Below are 24,429 nucleotides of genomic sequence, written 5' to 3' on the forward strand. Positions count from 1 at the left end.
CTACTCAGGAGGCTGACGCAGTAGAATCGCTTGAACCTGAGAGGCAGAGGTTGTAGTGAGCCAGATCCAGCCACAGCACTCCAGCCTCGGTGACAGAGCAAGACTTCTATTGAAAAAAAAAAAAGGTGGACTCTGGTCATATAGCCTGAGCTGGAATCCTGGCTCTGCCACTTACTAGTTGCAGGGGCTTGGGCAAGTCACTGAGCCACTAAGCCTATTTCCTTTTCCATTAAATGGGGATATTAGTCCTTGCAAAACACTGTTGGTGAGATTTGCAAGAGATAACAATACCTGTATCAGGTGCTTAGCATAGCCATTGAAAAGTGTCACACGGAGTGCTGATTAAATGTTACTATTTTACCTAGGGATTGTTGTGAGAAAGTAAGTGAAATTACTCATGGAAGTGAATGGACTGCTTTGAATCTTCAAGACATTAATTTTCCAAACGTTTGTATTGTATCCCTCGTCTGAGAGCTAGGGATGCAGCCTAGCAAGGGAGACAGGTAACTAATATAGAACAGTAGTACCTACAGGTGTCTGTCTCTGAGAGGGTAGCTCAAATCCGGACTTGGTCACTTACCACAACTGTGATCTTGGACAGCCTCTTAACCTCTCTGGACTTCAGTTTCATCTGCTGAGTGGGAAAGCAGTAGTGTGTGGTGATTAAAAGCTTGAGCTGTCCGGGCACGGTGGCTCACACCCGTAATCCCAGCACTTTGGGAGCCCAAGGCAGGCAGATCACGAGGTTGAGAATTTGAGATCAGCCTGACCAACATGGTGAAACCCCATCTCTACCAAAAATACAAAAATCAGCCAGGTGTAGTGGCGCATGCCTGTAATCCCAGCTACTCAGGAGGCTGAGGCAGGAGAATTGCTTGAACCCGGGAGGCAGAGGTTGCAGTGAGCTGAGATATGCCACTGCACTCCAGCCTGGGCAATAGAGCGAGACTCCATCTCAAACAAAAAAATAAAATGAAATAAAGCTTGAGCTTTGGAGCTGAATGGTCAACATGGAATCCTGGGCCTTAAACTCAGTAGCTCTGAGTCACAAGACAAAGTACAGTCAGCCCTCCATGTCTACCGGTTCCCCAGCTACAGAATGAACCAACTGTAGATGGATAATATTTGTGAGGGAAAACAATAAAAAACATTGTATTTTATACAAATTTAATTTTATACATAGTTAACAATATTTCTCTTGTTCAACAATAAAAATAATACAAATTCTGAAAGCAATACAGCATAGCAACTACTTACATAGCATTTACATTCTATTAGGTACTATAAGTAATTTAAATATGATTTTCAATATACTGGAGGATTTGCATAGGTTATATGCAAATATTCTGCCATTTTATGAGCACCCAATGGGTTCTCCTTGCCTGCTGCCTAGACAGAACCAATTTGTCAAGACAGAGGAATTGCAATAGAGAAAGAGTTTAATTCACACAGAGCTGGCTGTACAGGAGACCATGGTTTTATTATTACTCAAACCAGTCTCCCCGGAAATGCAGGGTTTTTGAGGATAACTTGGTGGGTAGGGGGCTGGGGATTAGGGAGTGTGGATTGGTTGGATCACAGATGAAAGGAGTCAAAGCTGTCCGCTTGCACTGAGTCAGTTCCTGGGTTAGGGCCATAAGACCAGATGAGCCAGATTACAGGGCTGGGTGGCATCAGCTGGTGCATCAGAACACAGGGTCTGCAAAATATCTCAAGCACTGATTTTAGGTTTTACAACAGTGATGTTATTCCCAGAAGCAGTTTGTGGAGAGTCAGAATCTTGCAGCCTCCAACTTGTCTCTACTAAAAATACAAAAATTAGCTCGGCATGGTGGCACACGCCTGTAGTCCCAGCTACTCGGGAGGCTGAGGCAGGAGAATCGCTTGAAACTGAGAGGCAGAGGTTGCAGTGAGCTGAGATGGTGCCACTGCACTCCAGCCTGGCAACAGAGCGAGACTCTGTCTCAAAAAAAAAAAAGAAAAAGAGAAAGAAATCCCCACTGTATCTGAATCTAGCTGCTCTGGAAAAGTGGGGAAGTCTGGCAGCAGTGGGCCCGCCTTCTCCCATGGCAGCACTTGCTCAGAGCTTGGGAGAGGTCATCCCCTTTCATGAAGCATAAAAGAGGATGCAATAAAAGAATAGAAAACACTGGGAACACCAGCATTTCAAGATCAAAGGGTCAAGAAAAAAAGATAGAAAAGAAAGATTCAGGACTGAGGAGGTTGGTCTTTCACTTGAAGACCACAGAAGTGATGGAAGACCAGGAAGAAATGAGAGAAGGTTTATATTTTAGAAAAAGAACTTGGGTATATCTGTTTTTTACAAACATGCTTGGAACATTTACAGAAATTGACTACTGGGCCACAAAGGAAGTTTCAAGAAATTCTCAAGAATCTATAGATGACATGCATGAACCACATGCTGTGAAAGTGGTATGAGAGGCACCTAGGAAGAGAGGCTTTTGAGAAGGAGGGTGTGGTCAGAATCATCAACACTCTGGAGAGGTCAAGAAAGATGCGCCACCGATTTAGAATTTCATGACCAACAAAGACCATCTTAATAGAGAGGAGAGGAAGCCAGACTGAACTTCAAGAGTGAAGAACGGAAGCTGAGGAAGTGGTGAGGGAATGCTGACTGCTCTTTTGGGAAGTGCGGCTTGGGAAGGGAAGACTTGAAGACTCAGGAGCAGAGATAATAATCCATAAAATAAAAACAGACAGCCGGGTGCGATGGCTCTCACCTGTAATCCCAGCACTTTGGGAGGCCATGGCAGGTGGATCACTTGAGGTCAGGAGTTTGAGACCAGCCTGACCAACATGGTGAGATCCCATCTCTACTAAAAATACAAAAAAATTAGCTGGGCATGGTTTTGCACACCTGTAGTCCCAGCTACTCAGGATGCTGAGGCAGGAGAATTGCTTGAATCCAGGAGGCAGAGGTTGCAGTGAGCTGAGACTATGCCACTGCACGCCAGCCTGGGCAACAGAGTGAGACTTTGTCTTAAAAAAAAAAAAAGAAAGAAAGAAAAAGAAAACAAATGGAGAGACAAAAAGGGATAGGGTCAGAGGTGGATGGAGACAGGATTACTGTTAACCTAGAGATGAAAGAGACACTTCTGAAACAGAGGGAAAGGAGAGGAAAGTGGCTAAACGCTCACTCCTGATGTTTTCTGTTTTCTCCATAAAGTAGCAAACAGCATCATTCTGCTGAATAAAAAAGCTGAAGAGGGCTTGGCACGGTGGCTCACACCTGTATTGCCAGCATTTCAGGAAGCTGAGGTAGGAGGATTGCTTGGGGTCAGGAGTTCGAGACCAGGCTGGGCAACATGGCAAGACCTCGTCTCTACAAAAAAATTTAAAAATTAGCCAAGTGTGGTGGCATGTGCCTGTAGTCCCAGCTCCTTGGGAAGCTGAGGTGGGAGGACAGCTTGAGCCTGGGAGGTCGAGCCCAGGAGGTTGAGGCTGCAGTTGAGGTTAAGTTTGAGGGATGGTGCCACTGCATGCCAACCTATTCCAAAAAAAAAGGTCAGGAGGTGCTAAGGAGATGCTAAGGGATTTAAGGGGAACAAGTCAAAATATTTGGAAGAGATGCTGATGACAATGCAGAGATGAGCTTCTAGCTGAGGTTGAAACCCAGAAATGTGTAGAGATGACAATCTGATCCCTCCCTCAACGCCCCCATCCCCATCCTGGGGGCTTCACAGCAGAAGCTCAGCCTGGATCCATACTGAAGTGGGCTGGGGATAAGCAACTGATTCATAGAAGGCAGAGTGACTGGATAATGCCACTTTCAACTGATCCACTATGGATCTGGCAACAATTAAAATTAAAATGGAAGCAGCTCAGCAATCAGAGGCCTCTGTGAGGTGAATCTGGTTCAGCAGGAGCAAGTAGTGAGTAAGGATCGGAGTTCACCACGCAGAGTGGTCCTCTACCAGGTGGCAGTCCTGCCTCAGTATGTCTCAGAGGATGGCCCATTCCCTACCGGGCTCCGTGAGTATTTCTTAGAACGTTTGAAGTGCCAGACTTTGGATTCTCTGTTCCTGGACAGCTCTGATAGTTCAAATTTTTCTTCGCAAATCTGACCCCACAATGCATGAGAGCTATGAGTACATCAATTTGCTGAACACAAGGCAGATGGCCAAGGCCTTGGCTAGAGAGGCAGCTTCGGGAAATAATGTGCTGAGGGTGTTGGTCTTTTCACCAGAAGACCACAGAAGCTTATGAAAAGTAAGCGATGCGATCGAGCTTGTATTTTAGGAAAAAAAAAAAACCAAAACTTTGGTATATCTATTCTTTACAGAAATTGGCTGTGTACTCGGCCAAAAAGGAAGCTTCAATGAATTCCAAAGAATCTATAGACCACATTCATGAACCACAATGCGGTAAAATTAAACATCAACAACAGAATGAGAGCCAAAAAGGTGTAGATACAATACACCTTAAATTAGTAACTGCAGTTGCTTCTGGGGAAGGGGCCAGGAAGTCAGAATGAACTTTTTTTTTTAACCAAGTACATCTATTACTTATAAATTTTCAAAAATTAAAAATTGGCTGGGTGCAGTGACTCACGACTGTAATCCTTGCACTTGGGGAGGCCAAGGCAGGTGGATTACCTGAGGTCAGGAGTTTGAGACCACCCTGACCAACATGATGAAACCCAATCCCTACTAAAAATACAAAAAATTAGCTGGGCATGGTGGCAGGCACCTGTAAATCCCAGCTACTTAGGAGGCTGAGGCAGGAGAATCGCTTCAACCCCAGAGGCGGAGGTTGCAGTAAGCTGAGATCATGCCATTGCACCCTAGCCTGGGTGACAAGAGCAAAACTCCGTCTCAAAAAAATTAAAATTAAAAATTATAAGCATACATTTGAGTTTTATTTCTTAAGTCAGGAGTTAAGTACAGGACCACATACACAGGCATTATATTTTTTAGACCTTTTTATGCATTGAAATATTTTATCATACATTTTTAAAAGAAAAAGAACACATGTTTAGACACTAAAAACATTCAGATTAAGAAAAAAACTAATATGGAAATTTTTAAATATTTGGAAATAAATGGCAATGAAAACCTGACATAACAAAACATGTGGGATCCAACTATATAATTAGCCAGGCGCAGTAGCTCACGCTTGTAATCCTAGCACTTTGAGGGGCTGAGGTGGGCAAATCACCTGAGGTCAGGAGTTTGAGACCAGCCTGGCCAACATGGCAAAACCCCATCTCAGCTAAAAATACAAAAATTAGCCAGGCATGGTGGTGGGGGCCTGTAATCCCAGCTACTTGGGAGGCTGAGGCAGAAGAACCGCTTGAACCCGGGAGGCAGAGGCTGCAGTGAGCTGAGATGGCACCACTGCACTCTAGCCTGGGCGACAGAGCAAGACTTCATCTCAATAATAATAATAATAATAATAATGAGGGACTAATAGCTTTAAGTATACTTCTTACAAAGTAAGAAAAAATGTAAAGGAGCAAATTGTTAAAAGGTAGAAAATAACCCACACAAACCCAAAGAAAGCAGAAGGAAGGAAATAAGAATGAAAAAGCAGAAATGAGTAAAACAAAGAACAAAAGAAAATGAAGTTGATTATAGAAACCAAAAGCTGGTGTTCTGTTAACGACTAATAAAATAGAAAAACCTCATGTAAGAATGATCAAGAGAATGGTCCAAACAATATGATAAATGGCAAACAGTACATACCAGATAGCGTAAAAACTTTAGAAAGCACAGAAGTATACTACGAACTTTATGCCAATACATTTGAAAAATTAGAAAAGGTAATTTTTAACACAAATACAAATTACAAAACTTGGCGCAAGAGGAAAAGTATTAGGTTGGTGCAAAAGTAATTGCGATTTTAGCCTTTAGGAGTAATTATCACTAATGAAATTAAACTGGAAGTACAGAATCTGCTTCACCTCCTAAAATGTCCAGAACAGGAAAGTCTTACTGGCATGATCAGCACACAGAAAAAGACTATATTATGCAAAATTCACTGGAATATGAACAAGATTGAGAATGCTATTCAACACATTTTATGAGACTAGTCTAATTTCAGTACCAAAAAGAGAACAGCAAAATTAAAGAAACTGTCAGGTTCATCTATATCACAAATATGTATCAAAAAAGAATTCGGTCTACCAGTGTATCGAAAGCACATCTCTTCCAAAGAAGAAAATTCACATGGCTAAAAACTATGTGGGGGCCAGATGCAGTGGCTCAGGCCTCTAATCCCAGGACATTGGGAGGCCGAGGCGGGTGGATCACTTGAGGTCAGGAGTTCGAGACAAGGCTGGCCAACATGGTGAAACCCTATCTCTACTAAAAATACGAAAATTAGCCAGGCCTGTAGTCCTGGTGCCTGTAATCCCAACCACTTGGGAGGCTGAGGTCAGAGAATCACTTGAACCCAGGAGGCAGAGGTTGCATTGAGCCAAGATCATGCCACTGCACTCCAGCCTGGGTGATGGAGCTAGACTCTGTATTAAAAAAAAATATATATATATATAGATAGATAGATAGATAGATATTATAGATATCTATATATTGAGAGAGATATAAAATACATATATTTATAAAATATATAAAATATATATTTATATGTACATATATATGGAAAGATGTTTAACCTCACTATTAGTTGGAAATAAAAGCAAGAAAAAGAAACCAACTTTTCCCCTATAAGAATGACAAAGTGTGGCCAAGGGTAAAGAGAACCCAGCATTCTTGTATGTATATGGTGGGGCTGTAAATGTTATATATAGCCCCTCTGGAGAGGTATTTGGTGTTACTGAAATTGAAAAAGCTTAGCTAGCAATTCCACTTCTAGGAATTTAACTGAAGAAAATCTCCCTTGTGTGCTTGAGATTTGCTGCAACAATATGGTGGGAAAAAAAATGAAATTTCCTAACGAGCCATTACTAAGGAAATCAGAAAGCAAAATAGTCATGTACCGTGGAGGTCATATAACATGAAAAGGAATGAATTAACTCACAAGTGTCTACATGAATGAATCCTGAAAGCATAGAGTGGGAAAGAAGCGAGGTATGAAGATGATACAACAGGATCACTATTTAGGCAAAGTTGGAGCCAAGCAAAATGGCAATATTACAATTTGTCAATAGATAAGTATATGCATATAAAATTATTTTCTATTTAAGGATTGAAAAGATTGTTATAAAACTCAAACTAGAGGGCCTCTAGGAAGGGGAAAAGAAGATTGGGATGTGAGAAAAGAGTAAAGAAATCTTGAGGTTTATTTGAAATATTCTAATTTTATTTGTAGTTATTAATTTTATTTTGAGATGAAGTCCTGCTCTGTTGCCCAGGCTGAAGTACCGTGGTGCAATCTCAGCTCACTGCAACCTCTGCCTCCTGGGTTCAAGAGATTCTCCTGCCTCAGCCTCCAAGAAGCTGGGACTATAAGTGCATGCCACCTCACCCAGCTAATTGTATTTTTAGTAGAGATGGGGTTTCATCATGTTGGCCAGGCTGGTTTTGAACTCCAGACTTCAAGTAATCCGCCCAACTCTGCCTCTCAAAGTGGTTGGGATTGTAGGCATGAACCACCGCTCCCGGCCTGGAATATTCTAATTTTTAACTAAAATAGTAAAACTATGTATTCGTATAGCAATGAATTTAAGGATTGAAAAGATTTGAAAATTGAATTTTTCAAATATTGGCTTTAAAAAGGGGATAAAGTCAAATATGCCAAAATGTTAACAGTGCTTAATGTTGGATGGTGGAAAAACGGACAACTGTCCTTTTTTTTTTTTTCACTTTTACTTTTCTGTATTTAAAAACAAATTTCTAACAGGAAGAGTGAAAATATGGAAAAAGAATTAAAAGCATATTTTTGAAAAGTACATGGCAGTGAATGGAGAGGGAGACAGACTAGAGGCCCGGTTTTCCACAGCCCAGGCCAAGCCCTCTTCACAATCGTCTTCATCAGTATCTGTTTACTACATCTTTATACATATATAAAGCCCAGCAGTGTGATAAATACATAATTTTTGAATTCATGAAATGTTACGTTTAAGCTGGATGCAGTGGCTCATGCCTGTAATCCCAACACTTTGGGAGCCTGAGGCAGTAGATCATGTGAGGTCAGGAGTTTGAGACCAGCCTGGCCAACATGGTGAAACCCCGTCTCTACTAAAAATATAAAACAAAATTAGCCAGGCATGGCAGCATGCGCCTATAATCTCAGCTACTTGGGAGGCTGAGGCAGGAGAATCAGTTGAACCCAGGAGCCAGAGGTTGCAGTGAGCTGAGATCATGCCACTGCACTCCAGCCTGGGCGACAGAGTAAGATTCTGCCTCAAAAAAGGAAAAAACCCAGAAATTTTAAGTTTGATCTAGTAAAGGTGATATGTACAAGTTGGTAGGGGAAAAAAAGGAAAATGATTGCCCTGTACTGATGGCTCTTAAAAGGAATAGTGACAATCCCCAAAGGTCAACTTTAAAAATGATTACTGGCCAGGCTGGCTCACACCTGTAATCCCAGCACTTTGGGAGGCCAAGGCGGGTGGATCACGAGGTCAGGAGTTCAAGACCAGCCTGACCAACATGGCGCAACCCTGTCTCTACTTAAAGTACAAAAATTAGCTGGGCGTGGTGGCATATGTCTGTAATCCCAGCTACTCAGGAGACTGAGGCAGGAGAATCGCTTGAACCAGGGAGGCAGAGGTTGCAGTGAGCTGAGATAGCCTGGGCGACAGAGTGAGACTCCGTCTCAAAAAAAAAAATTACTAAAATTAAAGGCAGCATAAAAGCAGAAAGCTCAGATGCTAGAATGAGAAATACGTTCATTGTCAGAGGCAGTGCAGACAGTTCAGTCTCTCCACAGGGCAATTTCGCTGTACTCATGACGAGCTCAGCCACGTCTGTGTTCTTTGACGCACTTCTGGGAATCTATCTGGGGGAAATAATCAGAGATGCTCACAAAAGTTAAGGTACAAGAAAGTGCGTGAGAGACTTAATTATATTAGGGGTAGATGGAAACAGCTTAAATATCTCCAATGTTGTAAAAGAATGATTGGAGTAAGTAACAATTCTGTGGAATCTTATTTAGCCTAAAAACCGTATTTTCAAAAATTATGTGATGTTGGAAAAAATAATTCAGGATATATTAAGAGATACAACTGAAAGAACACACACCAGAATATTAACAGTGCATATAAACTTTTTATTATTTTCTTACATTTTCCAACTTTTCTCCAAAAATATAATCATAAGAGATACTATTTTTCAAAATAACTGAGTCTATTTGATCATAAAGATTTTAGATATAAGGAAATAGAGAATATATATAATAGTCCACATACATATGATTGGGATATAGTTATAGCCATATTTACCGGCATCTTCTGAGAATTGTTATATATAAGGTTTTTAAAACATTATTATTATTATTATCATTTTTTGAGACAGGGACTTGCTCTGTCACCCAGGCTAGAGCACAGTGGCACGATCAAGGCTCACTGCAGCCTCAGCCTCTCAGACTCAAACAATCTTCCCGCCTCACCCTCCCAAGCAGCTGGGACCACAGGCATGAGCCACCATGCCTGGCTTTTTTTTTTTTTAAATTTTATTTTTAGTAGAAGTGGGATTTTGCTATGTTACCTAGGCTGGTCTCAAACTCCTCGGTTCAAGCAGTCCTCCTGCCTTGGCCTTCCAAAGTGCTGGGATTAGAGGTGTGAGCCACCACACCTGGCCCAGAATTGTTTCATATAACTAGAATATCCCTTCATGTACCAACATTTTTTTAAAGATTCTTTTTCTATTTTCTATATTAATTAATATATCTCTCTGCCATCTGGAACACACGATGACCTTTCTTGATGAGTACAAGGTATCTTTGAGGGCCGGTACAGTGGCTCATGTCTGTAATCCCAGCACTTTGGGAAGCCTAGGTGGGCAGATTGTTTGAGGTCAGGAGTTCGAGACCAGCCTGGCCAACATGGCAAACCCTGTCTCTACTAAAAATACAAAAATTAGCCAGGCGTGGTGGCACGTGCCTGTAATCTCACCTACTTAGGAGGCTGAGGCAAGAGAATCACTTGAACCCGGGAGGCAGAGGTTGCAGTAAGCCGAGATGGCACCACTGCACTCCAGCCTGGCAACAGAGTGAGACTCTCTCAAAAAAATTTTTTTTTTAATTAAATAAATTATATACACCTTGAGGACAGTTACTACTCTAGGACTTTGTCTTTACAAGAAATACCCCAAGACAGTGGTGGATTTTTAGTTCTAGGGTCAGCTTTTCATGTTATTTCCATCTCTTCCCCTCTGTCAGGCTACCAGAAGTCCTAATCACTTATAATCCCTTCTTCTAATGTCCTCTAACCAGAGCAAACACATAGCCAGTTTTGTTAGAAAAGTGGCCAAGGCCGGACACAGTGGCTCACGCCTGTAATCCCAGCATTTTGGGAGGCCAAGGTGGGTGGGTCACCTGAGGTCTGGAGTTCAAGACCAGCCTGGGCAACATGGGGAAACCCCATCCCTACTGAAAATACAAAAAATTAGTGGGATGTGGTGGTGGGCGCCTGTAATCCCAGCTACTTGGGAGGCTGAGGAGGAGAATCTCTTGAACCCAGGGGGCGGAGGTTGCAGTGAGCCAAGATCTCGCCATTGCACTCCAGCCTGGGGAACAAGAGCAAAACTCAGTCTCAAAAAAAAGAAAGAAAGAAAAAGAAAAGAAAAGAAATAAAACTAAGTGTCAGTAAAGCACAGAAGTTTTAGTGTATAGAACTTACTACACTTGTTCTCATTTTTCAGATCTGTTTCACCTGTGTCTGTGTTCTTGATTCTTTTTCTAAAAAAGATAGCGAAGCTACCAGAGAAGTGATTTCCAGATAAGATACAAGGTAACAGTGATTTCCTAACTGACATATTTTTTTTGAGACAAAGTTTCACTCTTGTTGCCCAGGCTGGAGTGCAATGGCACAATCTTATCTCACCACAACTTCTGCCTCCCAGGTTCAAGCAATTCTCCTGCCTCAGCCTCCCAAGTAGCTGGGATTACAGGCATGAGCCACCACGCCCGGCTAATTTTGTATTTTTAGTAGAGACAAGGTTTCTCCAAGATGGTCAGGCTGGTCTTGAACTCCCGACCTCAGGTGATCCTCCTGCCTTGGCCTCCCAAAGTGTTGGGATTACAGGTGTGAACATTCAATCACTGTGTTTCTTTTTAAATGGACAAAGTGGAGAGTTTCCTCTTCTCTGTGGTTCTTCTTTATTAGTCTACCAGCTTCTTTGAGTCCCCCTTTTTTTGATTTGGAAATTCTTTATTCCTTTGGGAGCAGTAAACAACTAGTTCTAAATTGCTGCCGCTGCTTTTGTTTTCAATACGATTTAGACACCGGGATTAGGGGTGCAGTGTGGTTGGAGGATGAAAAAGCAAAAACCCTACGTAGAGTGTCTATTGCAAATAAAGAGCTTGGTGAATATTGTTGCTGTTCTGATGTTTCCAGAGTATTTTACTCTTTGCCATTTTATAAGATTTTTTGAAGTTATGACCATAATTTGATTGAAACACATAGATATTATATATATGTGCCACCCCACCATCATAAAAATCGAGGTACAATCATATTTTTAAATCTCTTTTAATTAAAACTCAAGATCGGGCACGGTGGCTAATGTCTGTAATCCCAGCACTTTGGGAGGCCGAGGTGGGCGGATCACCTGAGGTCAGGAGTTTGAGACCAGCCTGGCCAACATGGCAAAACCACGCCTCTACTAAAAATGCAAAATTAATTGGGCATGGTGGCACATGCCTGTAATCCCAGACACTCAGGAGCCTAAGGCAGGAGAATCACTTGAACCCAGGAGGCGGAGGTTGCAGTGAGCCAAGATTGCCCCACTGCACTCCAGCCTGGGCAACAGAGCAAGACTCCATCTGAAATAAAAAAAAGCAACAACAACAAAAAACCTCCCTTGAAAACGGATTAGAAAACCACAGTTGAAAAGGGAGTAACTAGTTGACTCACCTCATTTTTCATTTTCAGCCAGGCATAGTGGCTCATGTCTATAATCCCAGCACTTTGGGAGGCTGGGGTGGGAGGCTCACATGGGTCCAGGAGTTTAAGACCAGCCTGGGCAACATAGCGAGACCCCATCCCTACAGAAAATGTAAGTTAGCTGGGTATGGTGGTAGTATACACTGCTGAATACATATAAGGCCCTTGATACTATTTGATAGGATGAATGAAAACATTGGTTTAACAAATGAATTCAATTCTTGTAGTCCCAGCTACTGGGAGGCTAAGGTGGGAGGATCGGTTGAGTCCAGGAGTTCAAGGCTACAGTGAGCTATGATCACACCACTGCACTCCAGCATGGGTGACAAAGAGAGACCCCATCTCTTAAAAACAAACCAAAAATTTTGTTTTCATTCAGTTTTTGCATTCATCCTCACAGATCTTCTCAAGAGGCTTGTAAGTGTCCAGCAGTGTGGTAAGGTGCAAAGATGAATCCCCATAGTCAGGAGACTAAGGTCAGGTTGATCTCAGCTGGTAAGAAAAAGTAAGACACATGTATATCAGTAAGTGTAATCAACAAAGAAACTGCTGGCCGGGCGCAATGGCTCACCCCGTAAGCCCAGCACTTTGAGAGACTGAGGCAGGAGGTTCACTTGAGCCCAGGAGTTTGACATAAGCCTGGGCAACATGGCAAAATCCTGTCTCTACTAAAAATACCAAAATTAGCCAGGTGTGGTGGCACATGCCTGTGGTCCCAGCTACTGGGGAAGCTGAGGTAGGAGGATTGCTTGAGTCCACTGCACAGTTCAAGGCTGCAGTGAGTCATAGACAGAGCCACTACACAGCCAGGGTGACAGAGTGAGACTCTGTTGAAAAAAGAGAAAGAGAAAGAAAGAAAGAAAAGAAGGAAGGAAGGAAAGAAGGGAAGGAGGGAAGGAAAGGGAGAGAGAGAGGGAGGGAGAGAGGAAGGGGAAGGAAAGAAAGAAAAGAAAGGAAAAAAAGAAGGAAATTGCTAAATGCTGTTTATCATTTAGCTGGTTTAGATACAAGAAACTGATGTGATAATTTAAGCAAAAAAAAGGGTTTATTGGAAGAGTAGGAAGGGTACTGGTGTATATTATTCAGGACAGGCTAGGTCATGCTGCTATAACAAACATTCCCCAAATTATAATTTCTAGGTCATGCAACCTATCCCATGTGGGTCAGCAAGAGGCTCTGCCCTCCACTCACTCAGACTAATGGAGGTTCCACCACCTGGTGGCTGCACCCCTGAAACATGAAGCCTCATTGGTGTGATCGTGGTAAGGGAAGAAAGAGACTGGGGGTTTGCACAGGGGGGTTTTACTGCCTCAGCCTGAAAATGACATGTGTCCTTTCTACTCTAGGATCACTGGTCAGAACTAGTCACAGGGTCTTCTCTAACTGCCAGAATGCTGGGAAATGAAAGGGAACAATGGAATCCTTGGCAAACATTACTATCTCTGCTCCAAGGCAGCTCGTAGATGCAAGTGAAAACGCTGGAACATCATATCTGGGACTGAATGTGGACCAGAGAACTTGGGAGACCTTGCCAGCAGCAGCTGATGGAGGTCTGGTCAGGCCGTCACCATTTTCAGCTGTCTGTCACTCCATCAGGATTTGTATTGGAGAAAAAGTGAGAGGAGAGAGAGAGAGAGAGAGAGAGAGAGAGAGAGAAGACGCAACTGATTGGCTCAGGCAGGAAGGTTCTATGTCCAGACACAAGTTAGTGGACAACAGGACAACAGTAGCACTAAAAGGTGGGGGGATAATTCATCTAAACAAAAGTAGGGTGCTGTTACAATAAGAAAGGGAGGGTGGGTGCATAGTGAGCAAAAGCACACACTTGCTGCAGAGCTGGGCCAAGTACCCACTCTTCAGAGTTGACATCATCTGGAAGGTTTATAGAAGTGGGGGCTTTCCGGATGAGCCTTGGAGGATGGGATAACTGATGCAGAGGAAAGGTAATGCAGGCTGAGAGGCCTGTGTAAGCAAAGTAAATTTATACTCTGGTGCAGTCATTTGCAAGAAAGAGAAGGCTGGCTGGGCACAGCGGCTCACACCTGTATTCCTAGCACTGTGGGAGGCTGAGGCCAGAGGATCCCTTGAGCCCAGGAGTTTGATTCCAGTCTGGGCAACACAGGGAGATCCCATATCTACAAAAAATGTAAAAATTAGCTAGGCATGGTGGTGCATGCCTATACTACCAGCTACTCGGGAGGCTGAGGTGGGAGGCTTGCCTGGGCCTGGGGAGGTTGAGGCTGCAGCGAGCCATGATTTTGCCACCATACTCCAGCCTGGGTGACAGAGTGAGACCCTGTCTCAAAAAAAAAAATAAATGATAAGGCTATTGAGATTGAACAGGAGACACGATTTGCAGTTACATTTTCACCCCCAACTTACCCAGCTTATCTTTGCTTCCCGTGGTGTTAACTCAGGGGACAGAGGTGGGTAGAGGCTGGTTGGAGTGGCTCAAACTATATCATGAGACTGAGGTCTTGGTTCTCTGTGTTGTCTGAGAATCTCAGTTCTCCACATGGCCTCTCCTTGTGGTCAGCTTACATTTCCTCAAAACATGGCGGTCTCAGGGCAGCTGGGTTTCTTGTGCGGCGGCTCAGGGCTCCTGAGAGGGTAAAATCAGAATCTGTTTCTTCTTCTTCAGGCTTAGACTCAGAATAGCACAGCATCTTTTTTTTTAAGTTCTGTGAGTTAACATATTTCAGAGGACCAGTACAGATTCAGAGTGGAGGGGGCTGCAGAAAAACGTGAACACTTCGAGGTGTGTTCATTTGGGGACATCTTCGGAGACCAGCTACGGTGTGTGGTGTAACTGCCCTGAACTCCCAGGCTCCTACCCCCAGCTCCAGCATAAGGAAGGTAAGAAGTGACTGCCAGCATACATGGGTCATGTTGGAGGAAAAAGTCTGGAGCTAGGCTTTACAGGTGTTCACTGCCACAGATGAAAATGATGGTGCCTGGGAGGAGGCAGAGCAGGAGGTCTTTCTCTTCATGGGCCTCTTCCCAGATTTCCCCTGTACATCTTGGCTGGAACTGAATCACATCAGCACCTCTTGCTGCAATGAAGCCTGGGCAAATCAGAATCTGTGAAAGGGAAGTGGGATTGTTATTTCTGGTTTAAGTCAACCATGATTCATTCAGGTGTGTGTGGGCCATCATGGCCTGAATTAATCGGGAGGGAAGAAGTGCAATGACACTCTTAGGTGATCCATGGTGGGAGGTCGGTACAAACCTACCCCAGAGGCCGAGGAAGCTGAGAGGCTGACCCACCCAGTTCCTCACAGACAAATTTGTTGTTGCTGTCGTTGTTGTTTTTGGAGACAGGGGCTTACTCTGTCACCCAGGCTAGAGTGAAGTGGTATGATCATAGCTCACTACAGCTTTAACCTCCTGGGCTCAAGCAGTCCTCCCACCTCAGCCTCCCAAGTAGCTGGGACTACATATCATACACCACCACACCTGGCTAATTTTTAGAAAGATGTTTTGTAGAGACAGGGTCTCCCTATGTTACTCATGCCAGCCTCAAAGCCCTGGGTTCAAGTGATCCTCCTACCATGGTCCCCCAAAGAGTTGGGATTATAGGCTTGAGCCATGGTTTCTGGCCTAGGAAGAAGCATTTAATTGGGGAACTTGTGAACAGAAGCCATGTATCCAGTGGCCGAGAAACAGTGGATCCCTGTGCGGCTACCTCCCAGATCCCAACACCAGGGTTTATACACTGTGGGGAAATTGCCTAAGGTCAGGATGTATGGTTAGTATGTGTTTACAATAACATCAAGCTTGTTTTGACTGAAGAGTGGGCTTTACAGTAAGTAAAAATCTTAGAGGCATTCCTGGAACTGGGGCGAATCAGAAGTCAACATGGCAGATCAGCATCCAATATGGAGTTGCTTTCACCTCACAGTAGGTGACATACGGAGGCTGCCACAAGCAACCAAAAAACAGGGAAAGCAGCTGGGAGGATGTGGCTTTACTTCAGGTGAGAGGAGGGTGGGGGCTGGAGCAGGGCAGAAGCATCGAGGAGTGGGAGATAAAGCAGATGTGTAAATGAGCACAGAAGTGGAGGGCACAGCATGGAATACTATGCAGCCATGAAAAAGAATGAAATCACGTCCTTTGCAGCCACATGGATGCAGCTGGAGACTATTATCCTCAGTGAATTAACACAGGAACAGAAAACCAAATACTGCATGTTCTCGCTTATAAGTGGGAGCTAAACATTGGTACACATGGTCATAAACATGGGAACAAAAGGCATGAGGGACTACTAGAGGGTGGAGGGTAGGAGGGGTGAGAGTTGATAAACTTCCCATTGGGAACTATGCTCAATACCTGGGCGATAGGGTCATTTGTACCCCAAACCTCAGCGACACACTATTTACCCATGTGATAAGCCTGCATAGGTACCCCCGAACCTAAGAGCTGGAAAATAAAGAAGCAGAGTGCACAGCCCATGGCTGCTTGTGACTGTGTTTTACAAGCGAGAATGGGAAAGAGAGACAGACAGACAGACAGACAGACAGGGAAGTCAACAGTGACTACAGCATTTCTAGCTTGCTTAACTGGATGGTGACACCATTCATTGCGGCTGAGAGCACAGAAGGAGAAGTTAGCTCAGCGAGAGACAGTGACTGTCCTAGGCGTTCTGAGGGGAAGAGATGTGAGAGAACGCCCTCAAGGTGTGGGTCATGAAACACTGGGGCAGGGGGCCAGGTGTGGGGGCTCACGCCTGTAATCCCAGCACTTTGGGAGGCTAAGGTGGGCAGATCACCTGAGGTCAGGAGTTCAAGACCAGCCTGGCCAACATGGCGAAAACCCGTCTCTACTAAAAATACAAAAATCAGCTCGGAGTGGTGGCAGGTGCCTGTAATCCCAGCTACTTGGGAGGCTGAGGCATGGGAATCACTTGAGCCCGGGAGGTGGAGGTTTCAGTGAGCCAAGGTCGCACCACTGCACTTCGGCTTGGATGACAGAGTGACAGCCTGTCTCCAAAATAAATAAATAAACAAAAGAAACACTAGGGCATGGGAGAAAGGACAGGGCTAGATATAGAGATTTTAAATGACCAACGCAGAGCTGTAGTCAGCACCATGCTATGGGCTGGGCACAGCGGCTCATGCCTGTAATCCCGGCACATTGGGAGGCCAAAGTGGGAGGATTGCTTGAGCCCAGGAATTCAAGAATAACCTGGGCAACATAGGGAGACCACGTCACTACAAAACAAAATAAAACCAAAAAACTCACCATGCTATGGAATTATGTCTCTGCTTGTACCAGGTCTGGAAGAACACACACCCAATGCTCACAGGGGTTCTGTCTGGGCAATCAGATTGGGCAGGACCAGAATAGATCCAGGGGAATTATTCACTGACTAGTGCACTTATGTATCGTGGAAGCTTTGATGGTGGTCATGTACCCAAGAAGGGAAAAAAGTAGTTTATAAATGAACAGAACCAGAAGGAGAATGCTAGAGGAAAAAGGAGAGGACCTGAATGATTCCATTTAGAGGGCAGGATGAGAAGTGAGAGAAAGTGATTAGCAAGGTCAGAAGAAACCGGGAGGGTGGGTATTGAATCTTGGAAATCAACAAAAGGGAGCATTTCATGGAGAATGAACAGCTGCAGAGAGAAGAAGATTGCATGAGAACTGGGAAAAGGCAGGCTTTGTGTTTGGTGACACTGTCATAGTTGACCCTAGAAAGCGTGGTTTGAGTAGAGTGGCCGAAAAGAGAAGGACACCGGAAGAGGAGAATCAGTACTAGAGATGAACCATGGTCACATGTAAAGAAATGTGAATGGAGAGAGAGCACACATTGGGGCCGAGAAATGATATTTCTTGGCTCCAGGAGAGTAATCACAACCTTAACATGTATTTTTTTTATTTTTTGAAACAGAGTCTCACTCTGGCACCCAGGCTAGAGTGCAGTCGTGCCATCTCGGCTCACCGCAACCTCCGCCTTCCAGGTTCAAGTGATTTTTGTGCCTCAGCCTCCTGAGTAGTTGGAACTAGGGGCCCACCACCACGCCTGGCTAATTCTTGTACTTTTAGTAGAGATGGGGGTTTCACCATGCTGGCCAGGCTGGTCTCGAACTTCTGACCTCAAATGATCTGCCCAGCTTCAGCCTCCCAAAAAAGTGTTGGGATTACAGGTGTGAGCCATTGCACTCAGCCTTAATATGTGTGTTAACACCACTCCTCATGTCTAGCTTGTTTTTAACCTGCAAACCAAGAAGTAAGCGTGACATGAACCTGTACAAGGTGCATATCAGTGATTCCCGCAACATCCTGCATCATGATGGGACCGGTAGTTGATGTGGTAAAAATATGTTGTGCATTTGTCTTTCCCACGAAATTTTTTCTAGCCACAAAATTAACCAGAAATAAGAGAAGCATAACCCCATCCCCCCTTCTCTCAGCAACACAGAGAGACAGTGTCTCCAACACAAGAGAATGAATACCCTGGCAAAAACTAAGTTAAAAATACTGATGAAACTGGGTTAGATGATACGCCATGGTTCCTCTGCCAGCCCACAGCGGATTGAAACCATGTTACAGTTTGACGATGCAGTGTCCCAGAGCAAATGAACAAGGCTGTGCCGGCAGAAATAAAACCTGGGGATTTGGGGGTCATTCGCTTGCGAGTGATTCCTCTCTCCCTGTCTTCTTTCTCTTCCTTTTGTGCTGTTTTTTCATGTACTCACTTTTCCACAGATCGACTGCAGAACTGCCCATGAGGCCAAGCACCTATTAGTAGGCCAAGAAGCATCACCCATCCGTGACCTAAGTTGGCAGCCAGCTATTGTTCTCATCTGAGACTGGGTGGGAGAGTTGGGGACTGGGGAGTGGAGGGGCACTCACCAAAAGGCCACTTACCTGGGCCTCGGGAGTTGAGGATTTCCATCGGGACCGGCTACTTTCTTCCGGCAGTTACCCATTGTAAATTTCCAAATACTTTCAGCTGCTAATCCCAGTGTGCCCAATTAAAAATGGCTTTCCTAATAAAGACATTTCAGATCGAATTTAGCAAAGTGTTCCAACGTAGGAGTTTCCAGGGCTGGGGCAGAAACTCAATGATCTTATAAAGGCCCCTGCTCTGACATCTTCAGCATGTTGGCTTTTACCCTTGGCTCTGACCTCACGGTCGAAAGATGGCTGCCACAGCTCCTAGGATCTCCTCCCTCTGAGACAATGTCCAAAAATCTCTTTGTATCTCTCTCTTTTTATCAGAGAGGAAAATGTTTCCCAGAAGCCTCCTGCACACTTTCATTCAAGCGCCATTGCCCAAGATTGGGTCACCCACAGGTGCTCCAGCTGTAAGGAGACTGGGGAGGTAAGTATCTTGCAATTTTAGTCTCTATAGTGGAAAACAGGAGCTGGAGTATTACTTGGTAGGCAACCAGACATCCACTACAAGTAACAGTGATGGTGATGAAAAGTAATAATGACAGCCAGCATGAATTGTGCTATGAATACAGTTAGACATTGTCTAAAGGGTTAACATGCATTGGCTTAATTCATCTCAAAAATACTACTAACAAGATCCGTGTTATTGCAATCCTCACTTTATAGGCAAGGAAACAGGCTCAGAGAGGCTATAAAAACGTGCCTCCACCCCAACTCAACAGGCTCAGAGAGGCTATAAAAACGTGCCTCCACCCCAACTCCAGCAAAAAAAAAAAAAATCTGCCCCCAGGCCCCCAGTTAGAAAGCCGTCGCTTGGCCTTTTGGAGACCAAGCTCAGTGAGACCTTCCTTGGCCTCAAAAGACTCACAGCTCAGAGGAAGGCCCAGGGGGTAAAATAAATCACTGCCACATCATGAGTGAGGTAAGTGCTAATCTAGGAGTCATAGGATATCAGCAAGCAAGTGTCTGGCCACAGCATCCCTCACTCCCTCTCCTGGGCCAGCCAGGCCAAACTTGAGTTTCCAGTGAAACCTCCCAGGGAGGACAAGAACAGAAGAAGGTGCTTGAGGGGCATGAGCAAAAGCTGAGGCCTCAGTTGGGGAAGCATCCCCTAAACTAGGAAGATGGTTTTGGAGTGTGTGACAATGCTGTGTTGCCTCAAAGTGCCCAGAGAGGCACCAGAACTCTGGCAGGAGTGACTGCATGATGCTATAAGGGAGGTTGCACTCCACGGTGTGAAACCCCCCAGCCACTGCCAGGCTCTTGTGCCCAAGCTGGGAAGGAGCAGCAAGGGCCCCCACCTTCCACGACCAGATGGAACTGAAAAATACTACACCATGGCGGCTTTTGCAGATAGAGACAGAGGGCCCTCTCCAAGTGTCTGTGCTGCCCAGGACACCCCCATCCCCTACCCTGTGTTTTACCCTCTGTTTCTCCGTAGGCACAGAGAGAATCCAGACAACCATTAAGAGCAATTTATTATCCTCTGGTGCTTGAGGGTTTGGCATCAGACTTAATTGTATTTGAAACAACAAATTCCTATGGTGTGTCGTATATCCAGAGAGAAAGCCAGTCTGAATCTGGAGCTGTTTGTGCAGATTGGTGGGAATGCAGACAAAGAAAACATTGTGTCTGTCATAGGAGAAGGAATCCAAGAAGGCTCCTATACACTTTAATGCCCAGATGAGGGGCAGTGTCAGCAGGGTACTGAAGGATGAATAGGAGTTCACCAGGTGGACAAAAGAGGAAAAAGGTCTACGCAAGGCAAAGAAGTATGAAAGACATTCCAGAGCTGTGAGCATTCTGATACTGAGCACAGAAGCCTTTAGATAAGACAGATAGAAGAGACCCAGAGGTTTTATCCTGTGCTCCAACACTTTGGGTAGGGAAGACCACCTCTTAAAAAAGGCTGAAATGGGTCTGAATGAGAGTTGTCCAAACATGCACTTTTATTTTATTTATTTATTTAATGAAGTCTCTTTCTGTCACTGTAGGAAGTAAGAAAGTTCCTCTTCAAAGTTTCATAAGTGTTAGAAATAATAGTTTGCTGTAAAAACTTCCTTCAAAGCCTTCTTGCTTTTTGCTAATAACTCTTTGTTAAGCCCTATCCTATGTAGCTGTTAAACATGCTTACAGGCACGTAGTACATTCTGTGTCCTTGTACTTTAACCAAGATATCTGTGCTGGACGTGCTCATAGGCATGTCCCGGCCCTCCATTGCTTTTACCTGTTTAGAAGAGTTTTAAGTTGTTAGCCAATCAGGTTTTAGTTTAGATTGTGAGGTCTGGCTCCAGCCAACGGAGATCAGACACAGCATTAAGGATGACCCCAAATATGTAAAGGATAAACATGTCTGTTTTTCCTTTGTACATTGTACTCTCGTGGCAAGATGGCTGGTGAAAGTAGCCTTCCTGCAGGAAGTAAAAATTGCTTTTCTGAAGGATTCTTTGTCTCAGTGCTGATTTTTATCTGTAGCACCAAGCATCTGCTTCCAACAGTCACCCAGGCTAGAGTGCAGTGGTGCGATCTCAGCTCACTGCACCTCCACCTCCTGGGTTCCAGCCATTCTCTTGCCTCAGCCCCCTAAGTAGCTGGGACTACAGGCATGGGTCACTACTCCCAGCCAATTTGTATTTTTAGTAGAGACAGGGTTTCACCATGTTGGCCAGGCTGGTCTTGAATTCCTGACCTCAAGTGATCCCTCCACCTTGGCCTCCCAAAGTGCTGAGATTACAGTCATGAGCCACCGTGCAAGGCTGAACTTGCACTTTTAAGTACCAGGACATTTTCCTATTCATGAACCCATTTATAAGTTGAAATTACCTGTAACTCCAATATATAAATCGGCTGTAATAGGGATGGATACATTTTTCTCCAGACCACAATTGTTATGGATGCAGGAAACACCTTCCAATTTTACTAATACATGAAGTTGAGCCTAGGGCTGTGTCCCCAGAGACAAGGCTGGTGAGAAAGTTGATCTCTGTCATTACAGGGAACCCTCCCTACCCAGAGAGTCGACTGGAAATCCAGGGTCTGGCCTAGTCCTAACTGTTGAGGCGGGGGCGCCCTGTGATTTTCATCCACACTAGTGACTTCCAGAAAGTTGACTGTCCTCTGCCATCTCCCCAGACTGACTTCTTCTTGTGGGACTTGTGATTCTTCTTCTTTTTTTTTTTTTTTCGAGATGGAGTCTTGCTCTACTGCCCAGGCTAGAGTGCAGCAGTGCGATCATATTAAATAGCTCACTGACGCTTCTAGCTCCTAGACTCAAGGGATCCTCCTGCCTCTGCCTCCTGAGTAGCTGGGATACCGGCATGGACCACCATGCCCAGTGACTTGTTTGTTTTCTTGTAATTGAATTTTGAAAGTTGTTTATAAATTCTGGATAGAAGGCTTGTATTCAGTAGATAATTTGCAAATATCTTCTCAGTCTGCAGCCTCTTTGTTTTATTTTCTTTTTTTTTTTTTCTTTTTTTTTTTTTTTTTTTAATTGCATTTTAGGTTTTGGGGTACATGTGAAAAACATGCAAGGTTGTTGCTTAGGTGCATACGTGGCAGTGTGATTTGCTGCCTTCCTCCCCTTCACCCATATCTGGCATTTCTCCCCATGCTATCCCTCCCCAATTCCCCACCCCCCCGCTGTCCCCCCCACTCCCCCACAACAGACCCCCATGTATAGTGCTCCCCTCCCTGTGTCCATGTGTTCTCCTTGTTCAACACCCGCCTATGAGTGAGAACATGTGGTGTTTGATTTTGTGTTCTTGTGTCAGTTTGCTGAGAATGATGGTTTCCAGGTTCATCCATGTCCCTACAAAGGACGCGAACTCCTCGTTTTTAATGGCTGCATAATATTCCATGGTGTATATGTGCCACATTTTTCCTGTCCAGTCTATCATCGATGGGCATTTGGGTTGGTTCCAGGTCTTTGCTATTGTAAACTGTGCTGCTATGAACATTCGTGTGCATGTGTCCTTATAGTAGAACGATTTATAATCCTTTGGATATATGCCCAGTAATGGGATTGCTGGGTCAAATGGAATTTCTATTTCTAGGTCCTTGAGGAATCGCCACACTGTTTTCCACAATGGTTGAACTAATTTACACTCCCACCAACAGTGTAAAAGTGTTCCTATTTCTCCACATCCTCTCCAGCATCTGTTGTCTCCAGATTTTTTAATGATTGCCATTCTAACTGGTGTGAGATGGTATCTCAATGTAGTTTTGATTTGCATTTCTCTAATGGCCAGTGATGATGAGCATTTTTTCATATGCTTGTTGGCCTCATGTATGTCTTCTTTTGTAAAGTATCTGTTCATGTCCTTCGCCCACTTTTGAATGGGCTTGTTTGTTTTTTTCTTGTAAATCTTTTTTAGCTCGTTGTAAATTCTGGATATCAGCCCTTTGTCAGATGGGTAGGCTGCAAAAATTTTTTCCCATTCTGTTGGTTGCCGATTCACTCTATTGACTGTTTCTTTTGCTGTGCAGAAGCTGTGGAGTTTGATTAGGTCCCATTTGTCAATTTTGGCTTTTGTTGCCAATGCTTTTGGTGTTTTGGTCATAAAGTCCTTGCCTACGCCTATGTCCTGAATGGTTTTGCCTAGGTTTCCTTCTAGTGTTTTTATGGTGTTAGGTCTTATGTTTAAGTCTTTAATCCATCTGGAGTCAATTTTAGTGTAAGGTGTCAGGAAGGGGTCCAGTTTCTGCTTTCTGCATATGGCTAGCAAGTTTTCCCAACACCACTTATTGAACAGGGAATCCTTTCCCCATTGCTTGTTTTTATCAGGTTTGTCAAAGATCAGGTGGTTGTAGATATGTTGTTTTGCCTCCGACGCCTCTGTTCTGTTCCATTGGTCTATATCTCTGTTTTGGTACCAGTACCATGCTGTTTTGATTACTGTAGCCTTGTAGTAGAGTTTGATGTCTGGTAGTGTGATGCCTCCTGCTTTGTTCTTTTTGCTTAGAATTGACTTGGCTATGCGGGCTCTCTTTTGGTTCCATATGAAGTTTAAGGTGGTTTTTTCCATTTCTGTGAAGAAGGTCATTGGTAGCTTGATGGGGATAGCATTGAATCTGTATATTACTTTGGGCAGTATGGCCATTTTCACGATATTAATTCTTCCTAACCATGAACATGGAATGTTTCTCCATCTGTTTGTGTCCTCTCTTATTTCGTTGAGCAGTGATTTGTAGTTCTCCTTGAAGAGGTCCTTTACATTCCTTGTTAGTTGTATTCCTAGGTATTTTATTCTCTTTGCAGCAATTGTGAATGGCAGTTCGTTCTTGATTTGGCTCTCTTTAAGTCTGTTATTGGTGTATAGGAACGCTTGTGATTTTTGCACATTGATTTTGTATCCTGAGACTTTGCTGAAGTTGCTTATCAGTTTCAGGAGCTTTTGGGCTGAGATGATAGGGTCTTCCAGATATACAATCATGTCGTCTGCAAATAGAGACAATTTGACTTCCTCCTTTCCTAATTGAATACCCTTTATTTCTTTTTC

At 44.1% G+C, this 24,429-nt stretch overlaps 1 long non-coding RNA gene across 1 annotated transcript; it reads left to right on the forward strand.

Moving 5' to 3' along the window:
* Positions 1 to 12,772: 12,772 nt before the first annotated feature.
* LOC135269044 (uncharacterized) lies at positions 12,773 to 20,393 on the forward strand. The gene is made up of 3 exons (XR_010337379.1): positions 12,773 to 13,767; positions 19,253 to 19,355; positions 20,370 to 20,393. It is a non-coding gene; the product is annotated as an uncharacterized LOC135269044 (long non-coding RNA).
* Positions 20,394 to 24,429: the final 4,036 nt, after the last annotated feature.

The sequence above is a fragment of the Aotus nancymaae genome, unplaced genomic scaffold (genome assembly GCF_030222135.1).
Source record: "Aotus nancymaae isolate 86718 unplaced genomic scaffold, 86718_ANA_hifiasm-v0.15.2.pri h1tg000049l, whole genome shotgun sequence".
Lineage (NCBI taxonomy): Eukaryota > Metazoa > Chordata > Mammalia > Primates > Aotidae > Aotus > Aotus nancymaae.